Genomic DNA, 19,611 nt, shown 5'->3' on the forward strand with positions numbered 1-19,611 from the left:
ATGAAATAAGTCAGGGGAAGAGAGACACACAAAATAGCCTCCCTCATTTATGAGAGTGACTTCATTGTAGTTTGTACATTTCATTGTAATTGTGAATTCATTGAGTTGAGTAAGAATTCAAATTTTCACTGAGCACTCAGGCAGTAAAAGGAATAATATAAAAATAAATGAGGGGCCAGAGTGGTAGTGCAAGTGGTAAGGTGTCTGCCTTGCCTCCACTAGACTAGGACGGACTGCGGTTCAATCCCTTGGCATCCCATATGATACTCCAAGCCAGGAGCGATTTTTGAGCACATAACCAGGAGTAACTCCTGAGTGTCACCAGGTGTGACCCAAAAACCAAATAAAGAAAGAAAGAAGGAAGGAAGGAAGGAAGGAAGGAAGGAAGGAAGGAAGGAAGGAAGGAAGGAAGGAAGGAAGGAAGAAGGAAGGAAGGAAGGAAGGAAGGAAGGAAGGAAGGAGGGAGGGAGGGAGGGAGGGAGGGAGGGAGGGAGGAAGGAAGGAAGGAAGGAAGGAAGAAGGAAGGAAGAAGGAAGGAAGGAAGGAAGGAAGGAAGGAAGGAAGGAGGGAGGGAGGGAGGGAGGGAGGGAGGGAGGGAGGAGGGAAGGAAGGAGGGAAGGAGGGAAGGAGGGAAGGAGGGAAGGAGGGAAGGAGGGAAGGAAGGAAGGAAGGAAGGAGGGAAGGAAGGAAGGAAGGAAGGAAGGAAGGAAGGAAGAAGGAAGGAAGGAAGGAAGGAAGGAGAGAGAAAGAAAGAAAGAAAGAAAGGAAAGAAAGAAAGAAAGAAAGAAAGAAAGAAAGAAAGAAAAGAAAGAAAGAAAGAAAGAAGGAAAGAAGGAAGAAAGAAAAAGAAAGAAACATAACATAGCTGCCTCTATAGAAGTTGGCAAGAGGTCCAGGTATGTCATCAGGTTTATCAGACTGCTCAAATGACCTAAAAATTACTTATTTTTAAAATAAGTTTTAAAACTGTTAAAAGCAGGAATTCTGTCAATGCTAAATGCATTGGATGAGAAGTTAATGCAGCTCTGAGCAACATTGTATGAAAAAAAATTGAGAATATATTGAAGTGGATATGAAGGAGTTAAATAATATATCTGGAAGGTACAGAATCTGCATAAATGAAATCTAAAGATAAATTATAAATATCAAACACAAAGCACAAGCTATCAAGAAAAAATAAGAAGTAAAAATAACTTATTTTTTCATAATAATATCTCTATTTAAGCACCATGATTACAAACATGTTTGTAGTTGGGTTTCAGTCATAAAAAGTAAACCCACCTTAATCAGTACCGCCTTCCTAACACCAATGCCTCTCATCTGCCTATCCCCTGTCTATCTTTTTTCAAGAGGCATTTTATTTCTCTTACTCACTATCATTATCATGAGAGTTGTTAGTGTAGTTATTTCTCTAACTGCACTCACTGTGTGGTAAGCTTCATATGTGGGCTGCTCCTTCTGGTCCTCATATCTATTATTTCTGGGTATTATTACCATACTGTCTTTTACTTTTCTTAACTCCCATACATGAGGGAGACTATTCTGTGTCTCTCTCTTCCTCTGACTTATTTTATTCGAGATAATAGTTCCCATGCCCATCCATGTAAAGGAAAGTTTTATGACTTCATTTTTTCTTTTCTTTTCTTTTCTTTTCTTTTCTTTTCTTTTCTTTTCTTTTCTTTTCTTTTCTTTCTTTCTTCTTCTTCTTCTTCTTCTTCTTCTTCTTCTTCTTCTTCTTCTTCTTCTTCTTCTTCTTCTTCTTCTTCTTCTTCTTCTTCTTCTTCTTCTTCTTCTTCTTCTTCTTCTTCTTCTTCTTCTTCTTCTTCTTCTTCTTCTTCTTCTTCTTCTTCTTCTTCTTCTTTTTTTGGTTTTTGGGCCACACCCGGCGTTGCTCAGGGGTTACTCCTGGCTGTCTGCTCAGAAATAGCTCCTGGCAGGCACGGGGGACCATATGGGACACTGGGATTCGAACCAACCACCTTTGGTCCTGGATCTGCTGCTTGCAAGGCAAACGCCGCTGTGCTATCCCTCCGGGCCCGACTTCATTTTTTCTAACATTTGTTTAGCACTCCATTATGTAGATATATCAGTTTCTTTAGCCACTCATCTGTTGCCAGGCATCTGGGTTGCTTCAGATTCTGGCTATTGTAAATAGTGCTGCAATTAAGATAGGAGTGCAGAAGGCATTTTTTTTATCATGTTTTTGTGTTCCTAGGGTATATCCCTAGGATAGGTATTGATGATAATATGGTGGCTCAATTTTCAGTTTTTTTGAGGAATCTCCATATTGTTTTCCTTAAAGACTTGTCTAGATGGCAGTCCCACCAGCAGTGAATGAGAGTTCCTTTCTCTCCACATCTCCATCAGCATTGATTGTTCTTTATGATGTGTGCCAGTCTCTGTGGTATGAGATGGCATCTCATTGTTGTTTTCATTTGCATATCCTTAATGAATAGTGGTGTAAAGCATTTTTCATATACCTTTTGGAATTTTGTAGTTCTTTGAGGAAGTATCTGTTCATTTCTTCTCTCCATATTTTTGATGGTAAGGTTAGATGTTTCTTTCTTGTTAATTGCTGCCAGTACCTGGTATATCTTAGATATTACCCCCTTATCTGATGGGCATTAGGTTAACTTTATTTGTTTGCTTTTGTTTTTGGGTCACACCCGGCAGTGCTCAGGGGTTACTCCTGGCTCTCGGCTCAGAAATAGCTCCTGGCATGCACAAAGGAACATATGGGATGCTGGGATTCAAACCACCATCCGTCCTGAATCTGCTGCATCCACAGCAAATGCCCTATTGCTGTGCTATCTCTCCAGTTGTTTAATGAACAACTCTGAGGAACAACCTCAGAGTAATAGGAATACCAGAGAGGAAGGAAGTAAAGGGAGAAAAGATTGGTTGAGGAGATAACAGCTGCAAACTTTCCCAGTCTCCAGAGTGAGATCCTAACAAAATAAAAATAAACTCAAAAAAAAAAAAAAAAAGAAAAAGAAAAGAAAAGAAAAAAGAAAATGGCAAATACCAAAGAGAAAGGTGGACTACTCAAGACAAGACCAAAAAATATCTATCTATCTATCTATCTATCTATCTATCTATCTATCTATCTATCTATCTATCTATCTATCTATCTATCCATCCATCTATCTAAATATCTGTATATATACATACTCATGTATAAGTAAATTTTATGACTTCATTTTTCCTAACATTTTTCCTAACTAAGCTGTTCAGTGTTCCATTGTGTAGATATACAACAGTTATTTTTTATCTTTTTAAGGCAGTTTATTTATTTATTTATTTATTTATTTATTTATTTATTTATTTATAGGTTTTGGGGGCAATGCTCAGGGATTACTCCTGGCTCTGTGCTCAGAAATCTGTGCTCAGAAATCCTGAAAAGTTTGGGGGATCATATGGGATGCCAGGAATCAAACCAGTTCTGTCCCTCGTCATCACATGCAAGGCAAATGCCCTACCGCTGTGCTATCTCTCCAGCCCCTACAACAGTTTCTTTAGTCACTTATCACACCATAAATTTTTCAAAAGAAACTTAATAAGCAAGAATAGAACTTAATCAAATATTTAATGTACTCAATAAAAAGTACTTCCAAACAAAAGTTATCTTTCTTGAAAACTGCTCTGACACCAACATATGCTGGTTTTGATATGACATTCTGACAACGAGGAAATGGCAACAACTTGGTCTAAGACAGGTAGTCTTACCTCACCACCTAACGTTAAGATGAAATCAGAAGACATGTCATCTTTCATTTGTGCAAAAGCCAAGTTCGCTATCTACAGAAGACTGACTCTGACAATCATGACTGGGCAGAACTTATCAGGTCTTCTGATTTCATCTCATCGTTAGTTGGTGAGATAAGACAACCAGCTCTTAGATCAAGTTGTTGCCATTTCCTCGTTGTCAGGGTGTCATATTAAAGCTGGCTCATATTGGTGTCAGAGCAGTATTAAGAATGTCCCAGAGTGAGTTTGGTGTTCGTGACACTGTTGCAGAGAACTGTGTCGGTTCTATGTCTGAGATATGGGGTTTGGGGTTGGATGGTCGCTGTCTAATCACCTGGAGTCTAAGTTGAGTCCACATGACATATAGTCAAGGTGGGAGGCGCCCCTGTATTGTAAAATACATGAATTCTTATTCCTAGTAGATAAGAAAATCATAAAATTTCCCCCTTTTTAGTATGCGTTCGCAAAAAGAAATGGTGCTATATTATATTGCTGGTGCATTTGGGGGTGGGAGTGTCAGGCTCCATCATCTCTATGCCTGGTTTTGACCTGAGCTTTTAACTCAGGCAAGACTTTTTCTTGTATGTTTTGTACCAAGCAGAACCAAAACAGTGAAGTTAAGGAAGAGAAGAAAACAAAAACACGACAAAAAACATAAATACACACACACACACACACACACACACACACACACACATATATATATATATATATATATATATATATATATATAAAGAAAAAAACAAATAAAATGAATTTTAAAAATGTAATTAAGAGAAAAAAGTGGGGGCCGGGCGGTGGCGCTGGAGGTAAGGTGCCTGCCTTGCCTGCGCTAGCCTAGGACGGACCGCGGTTCGATCCCCCGGCGTCCCATATGGTCCCTCAAGAAGCCAGGAGCAACTTCTGAGCGCATAGCCAGGAGTAACCCCTGAGCGTCACAGGGTGTGACTCAAAAACCAAAAAAAAAAAAAAAAAAAAAAAGAGAAAAAAGTGATGCAGGAGATTGCCTTACATTCGGGGCTAAACAGGTTGAGTTAGTATTATAGAAGTATTAAACATATAAAGGAAATATAGGCTTCCCCATTGTCTTTTGAGATATTCTTGTGGGGGTTGGAATCCAGGGCATATTTTCATCACAGACCCTGGTCTTATTGAGTTTGAGAAATGATTTGCAGCAGAAAGAGCTTCTTGAACTGGGGGTCCTTCTGAAGCTGAAACCAGTATCAAGCAACAGTCCACAATTGGGGGGCAGGTAAGAAGGAGGATCACCAAGCATGAGTCAACAGGAGTGTTGGTTGTAGTTTCTTGCCAGAGGGCGAGATGTGGGGCTGAGAAGGTGTCCTTTCTCTTGAGAGCTGGGTGATGGCTTACTGGGGCAGGAGGTCGGTCTTGGTACTAATGGATTAAGAACAGAGGGTAAAGAGTGTTAGTAAGGCAGGATATAGAATTTGGGATTGGGGATTGAAGGGATAGTAGGATTTCTGAAGGGGGAGGGAAAGGACGGATAGTATATAGGAGGGGCTATATACACTGTAGGCATGCATTGTTTACAATTTAGGTTTGGCTCTCAGAGAGGAGTCCTCTGTCTATGTACTCAAGCCCACATAAAGACATACATTAGTGATCTATTCTTAAGGTGTTGTTCGAGGTCTGACCCTAATAGAATGAGTCTGAGCTCTTAAGGACTGGTTGAATTAAGATAAATAATTAGGGCCCGGAGAGATAGCACAGCGGCGTTTGCCTTGCAAGCAGCCGATCCAGAACCAAAGGTGGTTGGTTCGAATCCCGGTGTCCCATATGGTCCCCCTTGCCTGCCAGGAGCTATTTCTGAGCAGACAGCCAGGAGTAACCCCTGAGCAACGCCGGGTGTGGCCCAAAAAAAAAAAAAAAGATAAATAATTAGCTTAGGTATAGCTTAGTAAAGATAGAAAGGAAGAGCAAAAGATAAGAGATAGGAGAAAATAAGTAAATATAGTAAAAATAAATTTAAAAAATAAGTAAATCAAATAAAAGAGATTGGGGCTGGTGTATCAGAGTTGGGAGGTTTTCCCAGTTTCTAGGCATTTCATCAGTGGTGGGTTTGGGCCTTGCTGAATGAAGGTTTCAGGGTTAGATAATGGCTGGAGCAGTTTAGGATACACATAGGTTTCGTGTCTCGAGTATTAAATAATGTGGTAATGAGGCCTATTTATGTAGGTGTCTACCCTATGTAGTATTGTCCACTGCATCTTATGTACCGAAGTTCCTTTCCTAAAGAGAAACTAACAGTGTAGATTTTATTTGACATAGGTTGAATTGATGATGATGAGTAAGAAGATGAAGAAGAAAGGGGAGAAGGAAAGAAATAGGGAGAAGAGAGAGAGAGATGTTAATTTGCCAAAACGTGTCCAATGAGTAGGTCCTGTAACATAAGTCTGTGGTTCTCAGTTGACTGTTTCAGTGGTCTGAATGATCATATGCTTCAGGTCCTAATAGGGGACATAAACCAGAGGAAAAGAGTATATTGGAGTGTTTTATCAAAACATTTTCATAATGCAAACTGAATATGATATCTAGTATGACTGAGCACCAAGATGTAAAAATAGGGTGTTCACCCTTTGTATCCAAGAATCCCTATGGACAGAGAAGATAGAGGTTATTTTATTTTATACCTAGTAAGATTAAGGCATTAAAACATATCATTAGAAAATACTGCAGCTGCAGTCTCTGGCTTCCAGTCATATTCTTCACCTATATCTGTGTATAAGTTCCTTAAGACATTATTATAGGCCTTTGTAATTAAAGGCTGATTACATACCTGTTCACTCTAAACCGTTGTTTCCATTGTTGCTGGTTTGTTTATGGTATAATGGATAGTTGAGGCTTTGTGTTGTTCCTCTTTCTCTTGATTTGAATAATTCTCCCCAGTAAATGCTGACAACTACAGTGCTTGGAGTTTCTACCCTATTAGACTGTTATATTTTTTCTTGGAGTATTATATGTATATGTGTTGTATATTCTAAGTACCTCAGAAAAATGCTATCATTCTGTATTTATCATTCTTCTTCTGGCTTACTTCATTTAATATAATGTTTTGTAGATCCATCCATCCATTTTACTGCAAAACCCATGATTGTATCATTTCTAACTGCTATGTAGTATTCCATTGTGTATAAATACCACATCTTCATAATCCACTCATCTGTTGTTGGGCATTGAGGTTGATTCCAAATCTTGGCTATTGTACTGAGTGCTGCGATAAATAGTGGCATGCACACATTCTTTGGGATGAATGACCTTCTGACTTGGAGATAGATACTTAGGAGAGCAATTGCTGGGTCATTTGGCAGCTCAATTCTGAGTTTACTGAGCACTATCCATACTGTTTTCCATAGGGGCTGGAACAGACAGCATTCCCACCAATAGTGGATGAGAGTTCCTTTCTGACCACATCCACGCCAACAGAGATTGGTCCCGTTATTTTTGATGTGAGCCATCCTCACTGGTGTAAGGTGGAATCTCATTGTAGTCTTAATTCGGATTTCCCTAACGATAAGTGATGGTGAGCATGTTTTTATGTATTTATTGGCCATCTTTCGGTCTTCTTCATAGAAATGTCTATTCATTTCTTCTCTCCTTTTCTCTAAGGCTTATTAGATTTTTGGAGCACACTTTTCTGAGTGCTTTTCTGAGAACTTCTAGAACCGTAAAGAAAGACTCCATCCTAGTCTCCATCCTAGGACCTGTACAAATACTAAGATCTCTAGTTACAAAGGCCTGATTTTATCATCCACGACTAAGTAGAAGGTTTCCAGACACCACAAAAAGACCTAGGGGAGAGTAAAAGAACATGTATGGAGCTTGTAGTTATTCCTATGACAGTATGCTTCAAGAGGGGAGAAACCTTGTATCTTGTAGGCCAAGGGAATTCCCTTTCTAATCTCCCCAAAATTTAATTTGTCAATGCAAAAAAAATTTTAAAAAGCACAAATCTTTATTTTTGTTATTGTTGTTTGTTTTTGTTCTTTTTGTTCTTTTTGTTCTTTTTGTTTTGTTTTGTTTTTATTTTGAAATCGTGGCTATTGTTTGGTTGTTGTCTTTATTGCTGTGGAGCTTTTTGGACTTTTTGTTTAATTTTTCTTTTTTGTACTGTTGTTATGTTTTTCTTCCTTTTTCCCCTTCATCTCTTAAATTGATAGCCTCTAGAAGGATTCCTCCTGGGTTTTTTTTGCTTGATTTTTGCCCCCTCCATATTTTTCCTTCAAACAGAACCACATAACTTGAATCATCTTGTTCTTGAGAGGGAAGTAATGGATGGTACCAAGACCAAATACTCATCTGAACATTGAGTTGAAATAAAAAAATGATCAGACTTAAACAACAAATCCAAAGCCAATAACAACAGAAACAATATCCAATCTACATCAAACTAGACACAGAGGGGTCCACCTATACTAGCAGTTCAGGGGGCAAAGGAGGGGGATATGGGATGCATGTTGGGAACAGGGGTGGAAGGAGACAACATTGGTAGTGGGGATGTCCCTGATTTAATGTCATTATGCACCTGGAAGATTTGCATTGTGGAAGATATGTAATGCACTTTGGTCAAAATAAAAATCATTTAATACAAAAAGAAAAATGTTATCCATATTTTGAATAAGTAAAGTCATCTCTATTTTAGGTAATATCAGGTGGTATATAAAAATAACTGAAAATTTTGGGGCTGGATCTGTGGCACAGGCTGTAGGGCATTTGCCTTGTACTGGCTAACCTAGGACAGACTGCAGTTTGATCCCCTGGCATCCCATATGGTTCCATATACAAAAGGTACATAAAGGAAAACATGGAAAGAAATCCCCATGACACTAAAGCTGGAGGCATCTTTAAGTGTAGTGAACCACTGACAAAGCAAGTGGAAGAAAAGATAAAGTGGACTATATGATAAATTAAGAGACTTCTGCACCTCAAAAGAAACAATAATCAGGATAGAAAGAATATCTAGGAGGCCAGAGAGATAGCATGGAGGTAGGGTGTTTGCCTTGCATGGTTTGAATGGTTTGGGTGGTTCGAATTCCAGCATCCCATATGGTCCCCCAAGCCTGCCAGAAGCGATGTCTGAGCGTAGAGCCTGGAATAACCTCTGAGTGATGCCAGGTGTGACCCAAAAACAAAAACAAACAAACAAACAAAACCCAGGTTCATCCTGGGTGGACCATGTGCAAAGCAAATACCCTATCACTGCTTTATTGCTGGGGCCCTTAGTTTTGTTTTTTGTTTGTTTGGTGTTTTTTTTGTTTTTGTTTTTTTTTGGCCACACCCATTTGATGCTCAGGGGCTACTCCTGGCTAAGCGCTCAGAAATTGCCCCCCTGGCTTGGGGGGACCAGATGGGATGCCGGGGTATCAAGCGCTTGCAAGGCAGACACCTTACCTCTAGCGGCACCTCTCTGGCCGCCTTAGTTCTGTTTTTATTAACACCCCCAATGCAACTGAGACTGCTTGCTCTTTCATTTTTGTGTTTTGCTTTTTCTACTCAGTTTCTTTCCTTCTCCTTGCTATTCTCTGAGGCCAAGGGTATTCAAGACAACTCCCATTTAAACCATTGTGTTTCTTTATGCAGTCATTCTAAATACCATATATAAGTGATATCATTCTGTATTTATCCTTCATATTTTGGATTACTTCATTTAACATAGTATCTTACAGTCTCATCCATGTAGCTGCAAATTGCATGATTGTATAATTTTTTACAGCCATGTAGTATTAAATTGTGGTATAACCTTTTTTTAAGTAAACAGTATGAATATTCCTCAGGGGGGGAAAAAAACGTAGAAACTGAGCTTCTATATAACCTAGCATTATTTTTCCTTAGGTATTTTTACCCTAAGTAAAAAAAACATAATGAGGAAGATGTCTGCATTGCTATTTTCATGGCACTATTCACAAAAACCAGAGTCTTAAAACAAATCAAGTACCCAAAAATAGATGAGTGGATAAAGAAACCTGTATATCTGCACAATGAAATACTACACAGTGATAAGTAAAATGAAATAATAAAATTTGCTTAAACATGAATGGACAGGGAGTCTATTATGCTGAATAAAATGATTCAGTGGGAGAGGGATGAAGTAGAATCATATGCACTGAGGAACTTAAAAACTAGTATGACAATAATATCTAAAGACAATTGAAACAAGATCCAGAGAAACTGGATTATGGTATATGGTATATGGTAGAAAATTTGTCAAAAAAAAGGGGGGGATGCAGGGACCACTATAAAATGATAGTTGGGAATGATCACTCTGGATAATAACTGGGTGCTGAAAGGAGGTAAAGTGATAATGCATGATACTGTTTCCGTTACAGTATTGCTTATCAAGATGCCTAAAAGAAATGAAGAATAAAAGAACAACAACAATTGAAAATGAAGCTTTTGATGTTGGATATCAGGTGAGTACAGTGCTTACAGATTCCAAACTATCCATGAGCCACTTTGAGGGTGGGGAAATAGCTCTCTCTACTTTTGGTGGGAGTGGATATTTATAGGGTGTCAGCGCTGTGTGTTTGGGGAAAATAGGATGTGTGCTCTTCTTTGGGAAAAAATAGAATGAGTACTCTCTTAAGGAGAAAAACAGAAGGTATGCTGTGTGTTTAGTTACATCTCCCTTTTTTGTTTCCTTAACACAAAAAATTGAGATGGGTTGGATAGGTCATTCTTTCCACATATTCTACTGTTCTTTGGAAGAGGTAGGATTCCAGAATCAGAAGTACCAGTGCTGCCAACAGAGTGGGAGGTGAGTAAAGCCATTATATCTAGAGCAGAGCTTATTGGAATGTAGTAAAAAAAAAAAAAAAAAAAAAAGGATATTATTTTCCATAGGTGCAGTAAAAGCTGGGACAGAAACTCAACCTAGATTTATTAGCGCTTTCTCAGAAGCATTTGGTCAGATCCATCAGCCACAGGCTTTAGGTTGGTCTTTAGTTTGCCTAACTCCAGTGGGCTCTTCTAGGTCATGGAGAAAGCACGGTCTTCCTTTCCCCCATTTTTTCCTAGCTCTTTGGCTCCCTCATGCCCCATATCATTACCAGCGTGACACAAAGCCTGCCCTAGTTCTATCCAAGGCCCTTGATGGGATTTACAATTTGGGGTGTATGGCCAATCTCAGAGCAATGAAAGATTATGTAAAGTTAATATAACAAATGTTCGGGGTTTTGTAGGACCCATCTACAGTATTTGAATTTTGGAATTTATAGGTTTAATAGATGGGAGCATTTTTCTATCAGTAAACTATCCCATTTTACTGGATTTATGCAAACACCTTTTTGTTTTTGAAAATGAAGATATTGACACAAAGTATTAGATACGTTAAAGGACCCATGGGTGGGGGAACTTGGTGAATTGGTGAATGGTAAATTGGTGTAGGCAGAGTTCTATAGGGGAGAGTATGAAGAGTATGGAGTAAATCAATTGGGAAACCAGGGGTATATTGCTTGGCTGTTGTATTTTTTCCTTAACTGATGCTATTCTACTCTACTCCTGATTCATTGGTATAATATCAACATTGTTTCCCAAGAAATACACATAAAGAAATATACATATCCCCTTTTGAATTCTGAGATAAAGTCCAAGGTACATCCGTTCTGGAGGAATACTTTTTCTTTTTTTAAATTGTTCATTCATCATTCTCAAACCAATCAGCTTTTCCATATCTTTGTCTTTATACATATCACAAAAGTCACAATGTTCTAAAGACTGTGGAAAAGTTTAAGCTATATTACCTTACTCAATGTTTGTGATTCAAGGACTATTGTCCCATCCAGATGGTCTGAGTGGTTTCCCTATCATGTGTATGAGTTTAGGACTCAGTGACAGTAGTCCTCCTAGTTAAAGATTTTCATAATAGCTTAACTTTAATATGGATCCAAGTAATTAGCTAGTTTTGGCTAGAGGTTATAAAATATATCAATGAGACAGAGGAATGCCATTTAAAATGATCAGGCACTGGAGTAGCAAAGGGTCCTCTCTATCCTTGGGAGTACAGAACAGTTTGCTGTTTTAGAATGTGCTCTCTCTGGGATGATGACAGAAGTTAAAGTCTAAGAACATTGTAATTTGAGTTTAAAGCATCTAGGTTCCTTTCCCACAGACTTCTCTGAACAAAAGCATTAGAACATTTCTGCAGATATACATGATTGGAAAACAATTTGCTAAACATTCTTCCACCTAGCATAACAAAAATTGTACTCTTCTTGAATAAAAAACATTAAATCAGTAATAAACAAGTTGCCTTTGGATATACCCAGTCAAGTATCATTGCATTTGGGGAACAGTCACTAAGATGACAAAGAAGCATTACAAATCTAACAACATTATGCATTTCCCTAGAACAGGGCAAATTAATTAACAATATGATCTGAAAAAACTAATTATAGTAATTTGCAACATTTTAAATCATTAGAGTTAGATGCAATTTACTTGTTTGTAATGGAACATAGAGTAAACTAAAAGCTATTAAGATCTAACTACATTGAGAACTATCCTAAAATGTGAATGAATGAGGGAACTAGAAAGCCTGTCTAGAGTACAGGCGGGGGTAGGGTGGGGAGGAGGGAGATTTGGGACATTGGTGATGGGAATGTTGCACTGGTGAAGGGGGGGGTGTTCTTTACAGTACCGAAACCCAACTACAATCATATTTGTAATCACGGTGTTTAAACAAAGAAATTTAAAAAAATAGCAAAACAGAAAAAATAGTGGGGAACACCAAACCCTGCCATTCCAGCATTCCTTTTTCTTGTTTTGTTTTGTTTGTTTTTGATATTATTTTCCTTCTTTTTCTCCCACTTTTTTCTTTCTTTTTCACTCTTGTGGATATTATTGGTGATATTTTAGTAGTTGATACCAAATTTTTCTTCTCTTTTCCTTAACCTTTTTTTATCTCCAACAGAATAGCATAACTTGAATCATTCAGCCTCATAAATTGAGGGGGGAAAATGATGATTAACAGGACCAGTCATATGAACATGTAGTGAAAGTAAAAAATGACCGGACTGGAACACCAAACCCAAAGTCAATGACAGAATAGATACCCAATCTACAACAAGCTGTAAAGTGGAGACCAGTTACACTAGTATTCCGGGGGATAAAGGAGGGAGATATGGGAGACATGCTGGGAACAGGAGTGGAGGGAGGACAACATTGGTGGTGGGAATGCCCTTCATTCATTGTCACTATGTACCGTAAATAATTCTGTATAATGCACTTCAGTCACAATTAAAAAAAGAAATTAAAAAAATAAAAGCTATTAAGATCTATAAAGGTAGAACACATAATTAAACCAGCAATATAATGACTGACACAAACAGAATCAAGAGAGGAAAGTTAAAAGGTCAGGGTCCTTCCTCATCCTGAAAGTGAGGCAAGGGGCTGCAGGACTCACTGATATTTTTAGGAGTTATCCAAATTTAGGAGGTTCTGAGACCAGCTCCTTCTTTTTGGGTAGATTCTTCATCATTCTTATGATGTGCTGAAAGAGCTAGAGGCCCGTTTGAATCTCAGTGAGTTTGACTTCTGATGAGGCATAATGGGACCCAGAGTTTCTTGGTGGGGTTGCCATTTGTGGAAATATAACATAGCCTTTTCCTCAGATGAAGAGGTTACCCTGTTATTCATTCTTTGTCAACTTTCTAGGTGAATTAACTGTTTTCTGAGCCTGTCTACCTTCTTGAAAGTGTTGTATGGCAACTGTGTGAGGCTCTCCTTGGGGTAAATTAAAAATATTTAAAGATAATAATATTAGGGATAATAAGTCAAGTGGGGATATGCCCCCAGTTTTGATTTTTAATAATTGTGTTTTGAGAATCTCATGAGTACATTCAATAATGCCTTGTCCCTGAGGGTTATAGGGGATATCAGAGTCATGGTTGATTTGCCATTCATTACATAATGATTGAAAAGTTTTACTAGTGTAAGCTGGGCCGTTATCTGTTTTGATGGTATGGGGAACACCCATGACAGAAATAATTGTAAAAAAAAGAGGAATAAACAGCTTTAGCTCTTTCAGAACTTATAGGAACACCCATATAAAGAAAAAAAAAGTGCCAATGACTACATGAAGAAAAGGATTTTTTTGGTTAAAAGGTAACATGTGATATCCATGTGCCATAATTCATTTTTCTGTAGATCTTGGGGATTAGCTTCAGCCACAAGGGGGTTACAATGTAAAGGAGGATAGACAGGACAAGCATAGGAAATTTGCCTGGCTTGTCTTAATGGGATACAATAATGTAGATGAAGGCAATGAGCATTTGAGTGTAGGGTTTCATGCTCTTCTACAGGTAATGTAAAGACAGACTCTTCTAAGTGATTAGCAAAATTTTTTGGGGGGGGTCACACCCGGCAGTGCTCAGGGGTTACTACTGGCTCCATGCTCAGAAATCACTTCTGGCAGGCTTGGGGACCATATGGGATGCCAGGATTCGAACCAATGACCTTCTACATGAAAGGCAAATGCCTTACCTCCATGCTATCTCTCTGGTCCCATGATCAGCAATTTTGTTTCCTTGAGCCATTGGCCCAGGAAGACTAGAAAGAGATCTAATATGAGTAATGAAAATAGTTTCACAGTGCTTTTTGTAAAAGAGCTTGTAATTGCTGAAGCAAATCTGAACCACATAGTTATAGGAATTTAGGGAAACAATGATCATTCCAGGAAAAAGGCCAACCACATAGGCTGAGTTGCTCAGCACTTTATATGGGCCTGACACATGGGAGAGTAAATAAATCAAAGTGGTGGGTTCCACTTATTGGACAGAATTATAGTTGATATATTCTATTGTGTTCAGAAAGGACCCAATGATCCTGCCTCTTCCTGAGGAGAAGCAGGCAATGTAATATACCAGAGCATTAGGAATAGGGAGGAGCGAATGATGAAAGAAATTATAAAGGGAATCCTTCTAAAAAAATCCCAAGCATTCCCAGCTAGGAAGTGGGAGGAATGTTCTAACAAATCAGCTAAAGCTGGAGCAGGAGCTGTGGCGCAAGGGTTAAGGCATCTGCCTTGCCTGTGCTAGCTTAGGACTGACTGCAGTTGATCCCCCAGCATCTCATATGGTCCTCCAAGCCAGGAGCAATTTCTGAGGGCAGAGCCAGAAGTAACCCCCGAGAGTCACTGAGTGTGACCCAACGCCCCCTCCCAAATACAAATCAGCTAAAGCTATTTGAAGATCATCATTGAGGTGGAAAATAGAGTCAATTTCTTTCTTAGGAATGGTAAATGAGGATTATTTACCAGTAGAGCATGAAGTGGCAGTGTTCCTTTAATTATAAGAACAGCTATTAATTCCAAATATGGCATGAGGATTAAAGGTTGTTTATTGTGTAAATAAAGCATTCTAGTGGGCCTAATAGCTGCACAATCATTGCAGTGAGTGACTGAGGGTCAATAAAGAGTGATAACCATAATTTTTCTTCAGTAGCAAACGAAGAAAGATAGGACTTCTAGAGCCAGTCCATAAAAAAATCCAATTTAATTTGAGCCTCAGGGGTTCTATGTCTTGGGTTATCTAGGGCTGAATCCCCTTTCAAGGGTGAGGAATAAGTTACTAAGCTCTAAGTTAGGAATGCTGAGAAAGGGGTAGATCCAATTAATGTATTCCAGCAATTTTTAAAAGTCATTAAGAGTTTTGAAAAAAAAAAAAAAGAGTTTTGAAGTCTTTCTGGTAGGTGTCAATTTTCTGGGGATGAACTGTGGTGAACTCAAGACCATAACCCAAGTATGCATATGGGGCAGCATCAGAATTTTCTTTGTGGTAATCTGTAATCTTGCTATTGATTAACATGTTATCACATCCTCATATAATCTCTGAAGCTCCCTGTTATTAGAAAATGTAAGCAAGCAGGCAAGATATCACCCATATAGTGAATAATATAAGCATGGGTAAACCTCGAACTAGAAGGATTAGATCAACAAGATATTGACAAATAATAGGGGAGTTAGTTATTCTCTGGTGTAAAACATTCCACTGAAACTGCAGAATAAGGTGCCTTATTGTAAAGGAGGGAACAGAACATGAAAGGCATTTACAGTCGTCTGGATGGTTAAGAATATTATAAAATCAGTTTTTTAAGTAAATCACAACCAGCAGCCAGTCTTTAGTAATTGCTGCAGGGAAGATAAGGCTGGGTTGGAGGGTCCCCAAGGATTAACATTCTGCAAGTTAATCAAACACTTGCCAATTGCCCAATTTCTTTTGTATAACTAAGACAGGGGAATTCTGTTCTGAAAAAAGAAGTTTCAATATGTCCTAATTTAAGCTATTCCTACACAAAATTTACCAGCACCCTTAACTTTATGTTGTTGAGGGCCAAATCTTGTTTCCACACAGGATTGAAAGACTTCCACTGAATGCAGAGGTGGTGGGCACTGTGCCACAACAGCCCCAATTTAAAAGGCCCTGCCTCTGAATTAGCAGCCAGAAAAAGGGATGGATGAACTGGATAAACCATAAACTGAATGTGCCACTGCTGTTATAAATCTCAACCCCATAGATTCAGGGGCATGGAGGCTAGATACATAGGGATGAAAGGTAGCTGTAAAACCCTCTGGACCAATGCAATTTAGCTGTCTAGTACTCTGTCAGGCAGAGAAAGAATGCATTGTGCCTACTCCATGCAGATAATAAAATATTGCTTACAAGGCTCAATGTGAGGCCAGTAATGAGAAGAGATGTGTCAATCATTTTCTTAAACTCCTTCCCATGAATCTCCCATTAGTTAAGAGTGGGCACCTGTCTTCTGTAATATCAGTGATATAGGCCACTAAAGGACTAGTGCTACTGAAATCTTCAGTTCATCCTGGGCAAGTGGATTGGCTAGGCATAGCAAAAAGAAGCAGGAGTTAGGTGATGCACTCTCCCTTATAAAAATGTTCAAACAGTTGGTACCAAAATGACCCTAACACGTGTAGTGATTCCCTTAAGAGTCATACTGCTGGGGCTAGAGTGATAGCACAGCAAGGAGGGCATTTGCCTTGCACATGATCAAACCAATTTCAATTTCTGGCATCCCAGATGGTCTTCCAAGCCCACCAGGGGTGACTTCAGAGTGCAGAATCAGGAATAATCCCTGAGTGCCTCTGGGTGTAACCCAAAAAACAAAATTAAAAACCAAAGAGCCTGATTGCTTTTCCTGAGGAGTAGGCCTACAGTGCCTGGTGGAATTGGCCTTTTTATACCAGATTTTAATTTGTAGGAGAGCACCCAGCTAGATCAGTTGGTAGAGCATGAGATACTTAATTTGTAGGGGCACTGGGCTATTGCTATCATGATGGTTTTATGGCAGGGAATATCCAAGGCAATACTTGCAACAAATAGATTGCAGTGAATCTATTGATCATAGCTCTATAAGTCCAGGTTGGGGCTAGGGTGGTGGGTTCAGGAATATTCCTGATTCTGTAGGACTTGGGTTGACCCCTTCTGCAGTTTCCCAAGACAGAATTATTGGGGCAATCTCTTGTCCAATGGGCACCCCCACCATCTTGCAGACAAGGTTCAGGTGGCAGTCTCAAGAGGGCAGGACCAGGAAGGGTCCTGAATTCCTTGCAGAAATGGCCCAATTTACCACAATTAAGACATTTACCCTGAGCTTGTGAGGCCCAGTGTTGGCTACTTCTCCCGTTTTCCGAAATGAAATTATCATAGGCATAGCAACAATTTTTTGCCCTATTGTTTCCCCTAATGCACCTCAGACAAAGTCCAAATGATGCTCTCAAAGGGGCAAAGTTGGGAGGGGCTCTGCATTCTCTGTGGAGATGCTTGATTTACTGCAATAGAAACATTTATCCTGAGTTTGCCTCTGCACTGTATAGTCCTCAACTGCATTCATGTGAGTTTAATAGAACCAAAGTTCTGACATGCCTTTAAGTACCCCATAACATCCTTTTTTCTGATGGTTCATGAGCTTTCACTCAGCATTCTCAAAAGCCAGTGTTTTTAATAGGTATTTTTGAGTCTCTTTACACTTAACCTGTCTCTGAATTGCATCTGTCAATTTTCCAATATATACTCCATATGCCTTAGAAACTCCCTGAAAAATTTTTGGATAACTTACTTTACATTCAGCATCAGCATCAATCTTTTCCCAAGCCCACAATACTGCCTATGGAGTTGAGCTAAAACAGCACAAGGCAAGTCAGCTTGCTTTTTTGTCTTCCCACTCTCCCTCACCTATTAGCATCTCATAAATCAATTGAACCCTAAATTTTTTTTCCAGAACAACACAAGGCATGGGATTTTGACTTGGCTTCATCACTGAACCATATTTGCCATTGTATATATTGAGAAGGACTTAGGCATGTTTTAGCAACCCCATGAAAATCTTGGGGGGTCCAGAGTACACTTCCACTCCAGCCTGCAAGGTATTCATTGCTGTATTGAAATGTGTGTTCATATGAAGTACAGGCCTTTTTAAAGTGGCTGAGTGAGGCCATTTTCAAGCCTTCAGAAAATGAAAGCTGATTATCCTCTAGATGCAGGAGGAAGAACTGGTGAAGCTCATAGAGACGTAGGTATAATAGACCATTTATGACCAGTAAGGGTTTTAACCATAAACTTCATTTTAAACAACTTCTAGGGTATTCTTTATGGGGAAATGGTGGAAAAGGAGATAGCAGCATATCTACGGAGCCATTTACAGACTCTGACTTTGAAGAGGTAGTAGCTGGCTTATGGTATATGTCCTTCTCATCTGATATACTGGAGGTTAAGTTATACTTGGAAGATGGGGGTCTCTCTGGTTTGATGCCAGTAGTAAATGACAAATTATCGGCCCTGGAAAGACCTTTAAATGAAGAACATGTTTCCACTGGGAAGGAACCCTTCCACTCTCAGAACATGTGTGAGAGAAACTTTCCTTTTTGGGGGTGTGGACAGAGAAGTTGAGGGATAGGATTCTTAATTAGATCCTCTTCCCTAGTAATACAATCCAAAAGTTGGATGATAGAATTAACAATACCCCAAGTTACCCAAAATAGTGGGGCATCTACATGTCCTTCTTATGTACCTTGTAAACATTGTCCTTAACCTTTTCCAAATTTTCATCTCTAAGGTGCCCTCATTGGGGAACTAAGTATTAATTTCAGAGACAAGGCAGGACAGGAACTGCTTCGAGGATCTCCAGTTATGCATGAAAAATGCTGGATTAAATAATAAAGAGCATAGCACATTCAATTTAGTTTGAGAAAAGTTGCTAAACCCACGAGAGCAGTGTGAAGAAGTTCAGGAGGAAAGCCATGGACGCCAACACTCCAATAAAGGGCATGGCATATTCAGTCTGGTACGAGAGGACATCCATGGCAATGATCCAGGATCTTGCTCCACTCCCTGGCTTTGTTATCTTCCCAGTATTCTGGAAAACTTGTTATCACACTTATTGTTTTTGTTCCTGTGTTGATGTCCCTGTTCTTGGGTCCCTGGTGATGTTGGGTCCCTGGCGAACAGAGCACTTACAGATTTAAAACCATCAATGAACCACTTTAGGGTTCTCTCTTCATTTTGGGGAACTCTCTTCATTTTTGATAGGAGTAGGATATTTATAGGGCATGTATGCTTTGGGGAAAACAGGATCAGTACTCTGTTAAGGGGAAAAACAGGATGTGTGCTCTTTGTATTTAGCTACAAACAACAGAGAGAATGAGTGAAGAAAGTGTTTACCATAGAGGCAGGCAGCCTCTCTCTGGAGGGAAAGTGGGGACATTGATAATGGGCACTGTAAACTGGTGAAGGGGTGGGTACTGGAATATTGCATGACTGAAACTCAACCATGAAAAACTTTGTTTCTATATCTCTAATTGATTAAATTAAAAGTAAAGTAATAATAAGTAATAAA

The 19,611-nt window shown here is 39.1% G+C and overlaps 1 pseudogene; it reads left to right on the forward strand.

Moving 5' to 3' along the window:
* The window catches only part of LOC126004361 (serine/threonine-protein phosphatase PP1-gamma catalytic subunit B-like), a 61,787-nt pseudogene extending 42,855 nt beyond the window's left edge, over positions 1-18,932 (forward strand).
* The last annotated feature ends 679 nt before the right edge of the window (positions 18,933-19,611 follow it).

This window comes from Suncus etruscus, chromosome 3, assembly GCF_024139225.1.
Source record: "Suncus etruscus isolate mSunEtr1 chromosome 3, mSunEtr1.pri.cur, whole genome shotgun sequence".
In the NCBI taxonomy this organism is placed as follows: Eukaryota; Metazoa; Chordata; class Mammalia; order Eulipotyphla; family Soricidae; genus Suncus; species Suncus etruscus.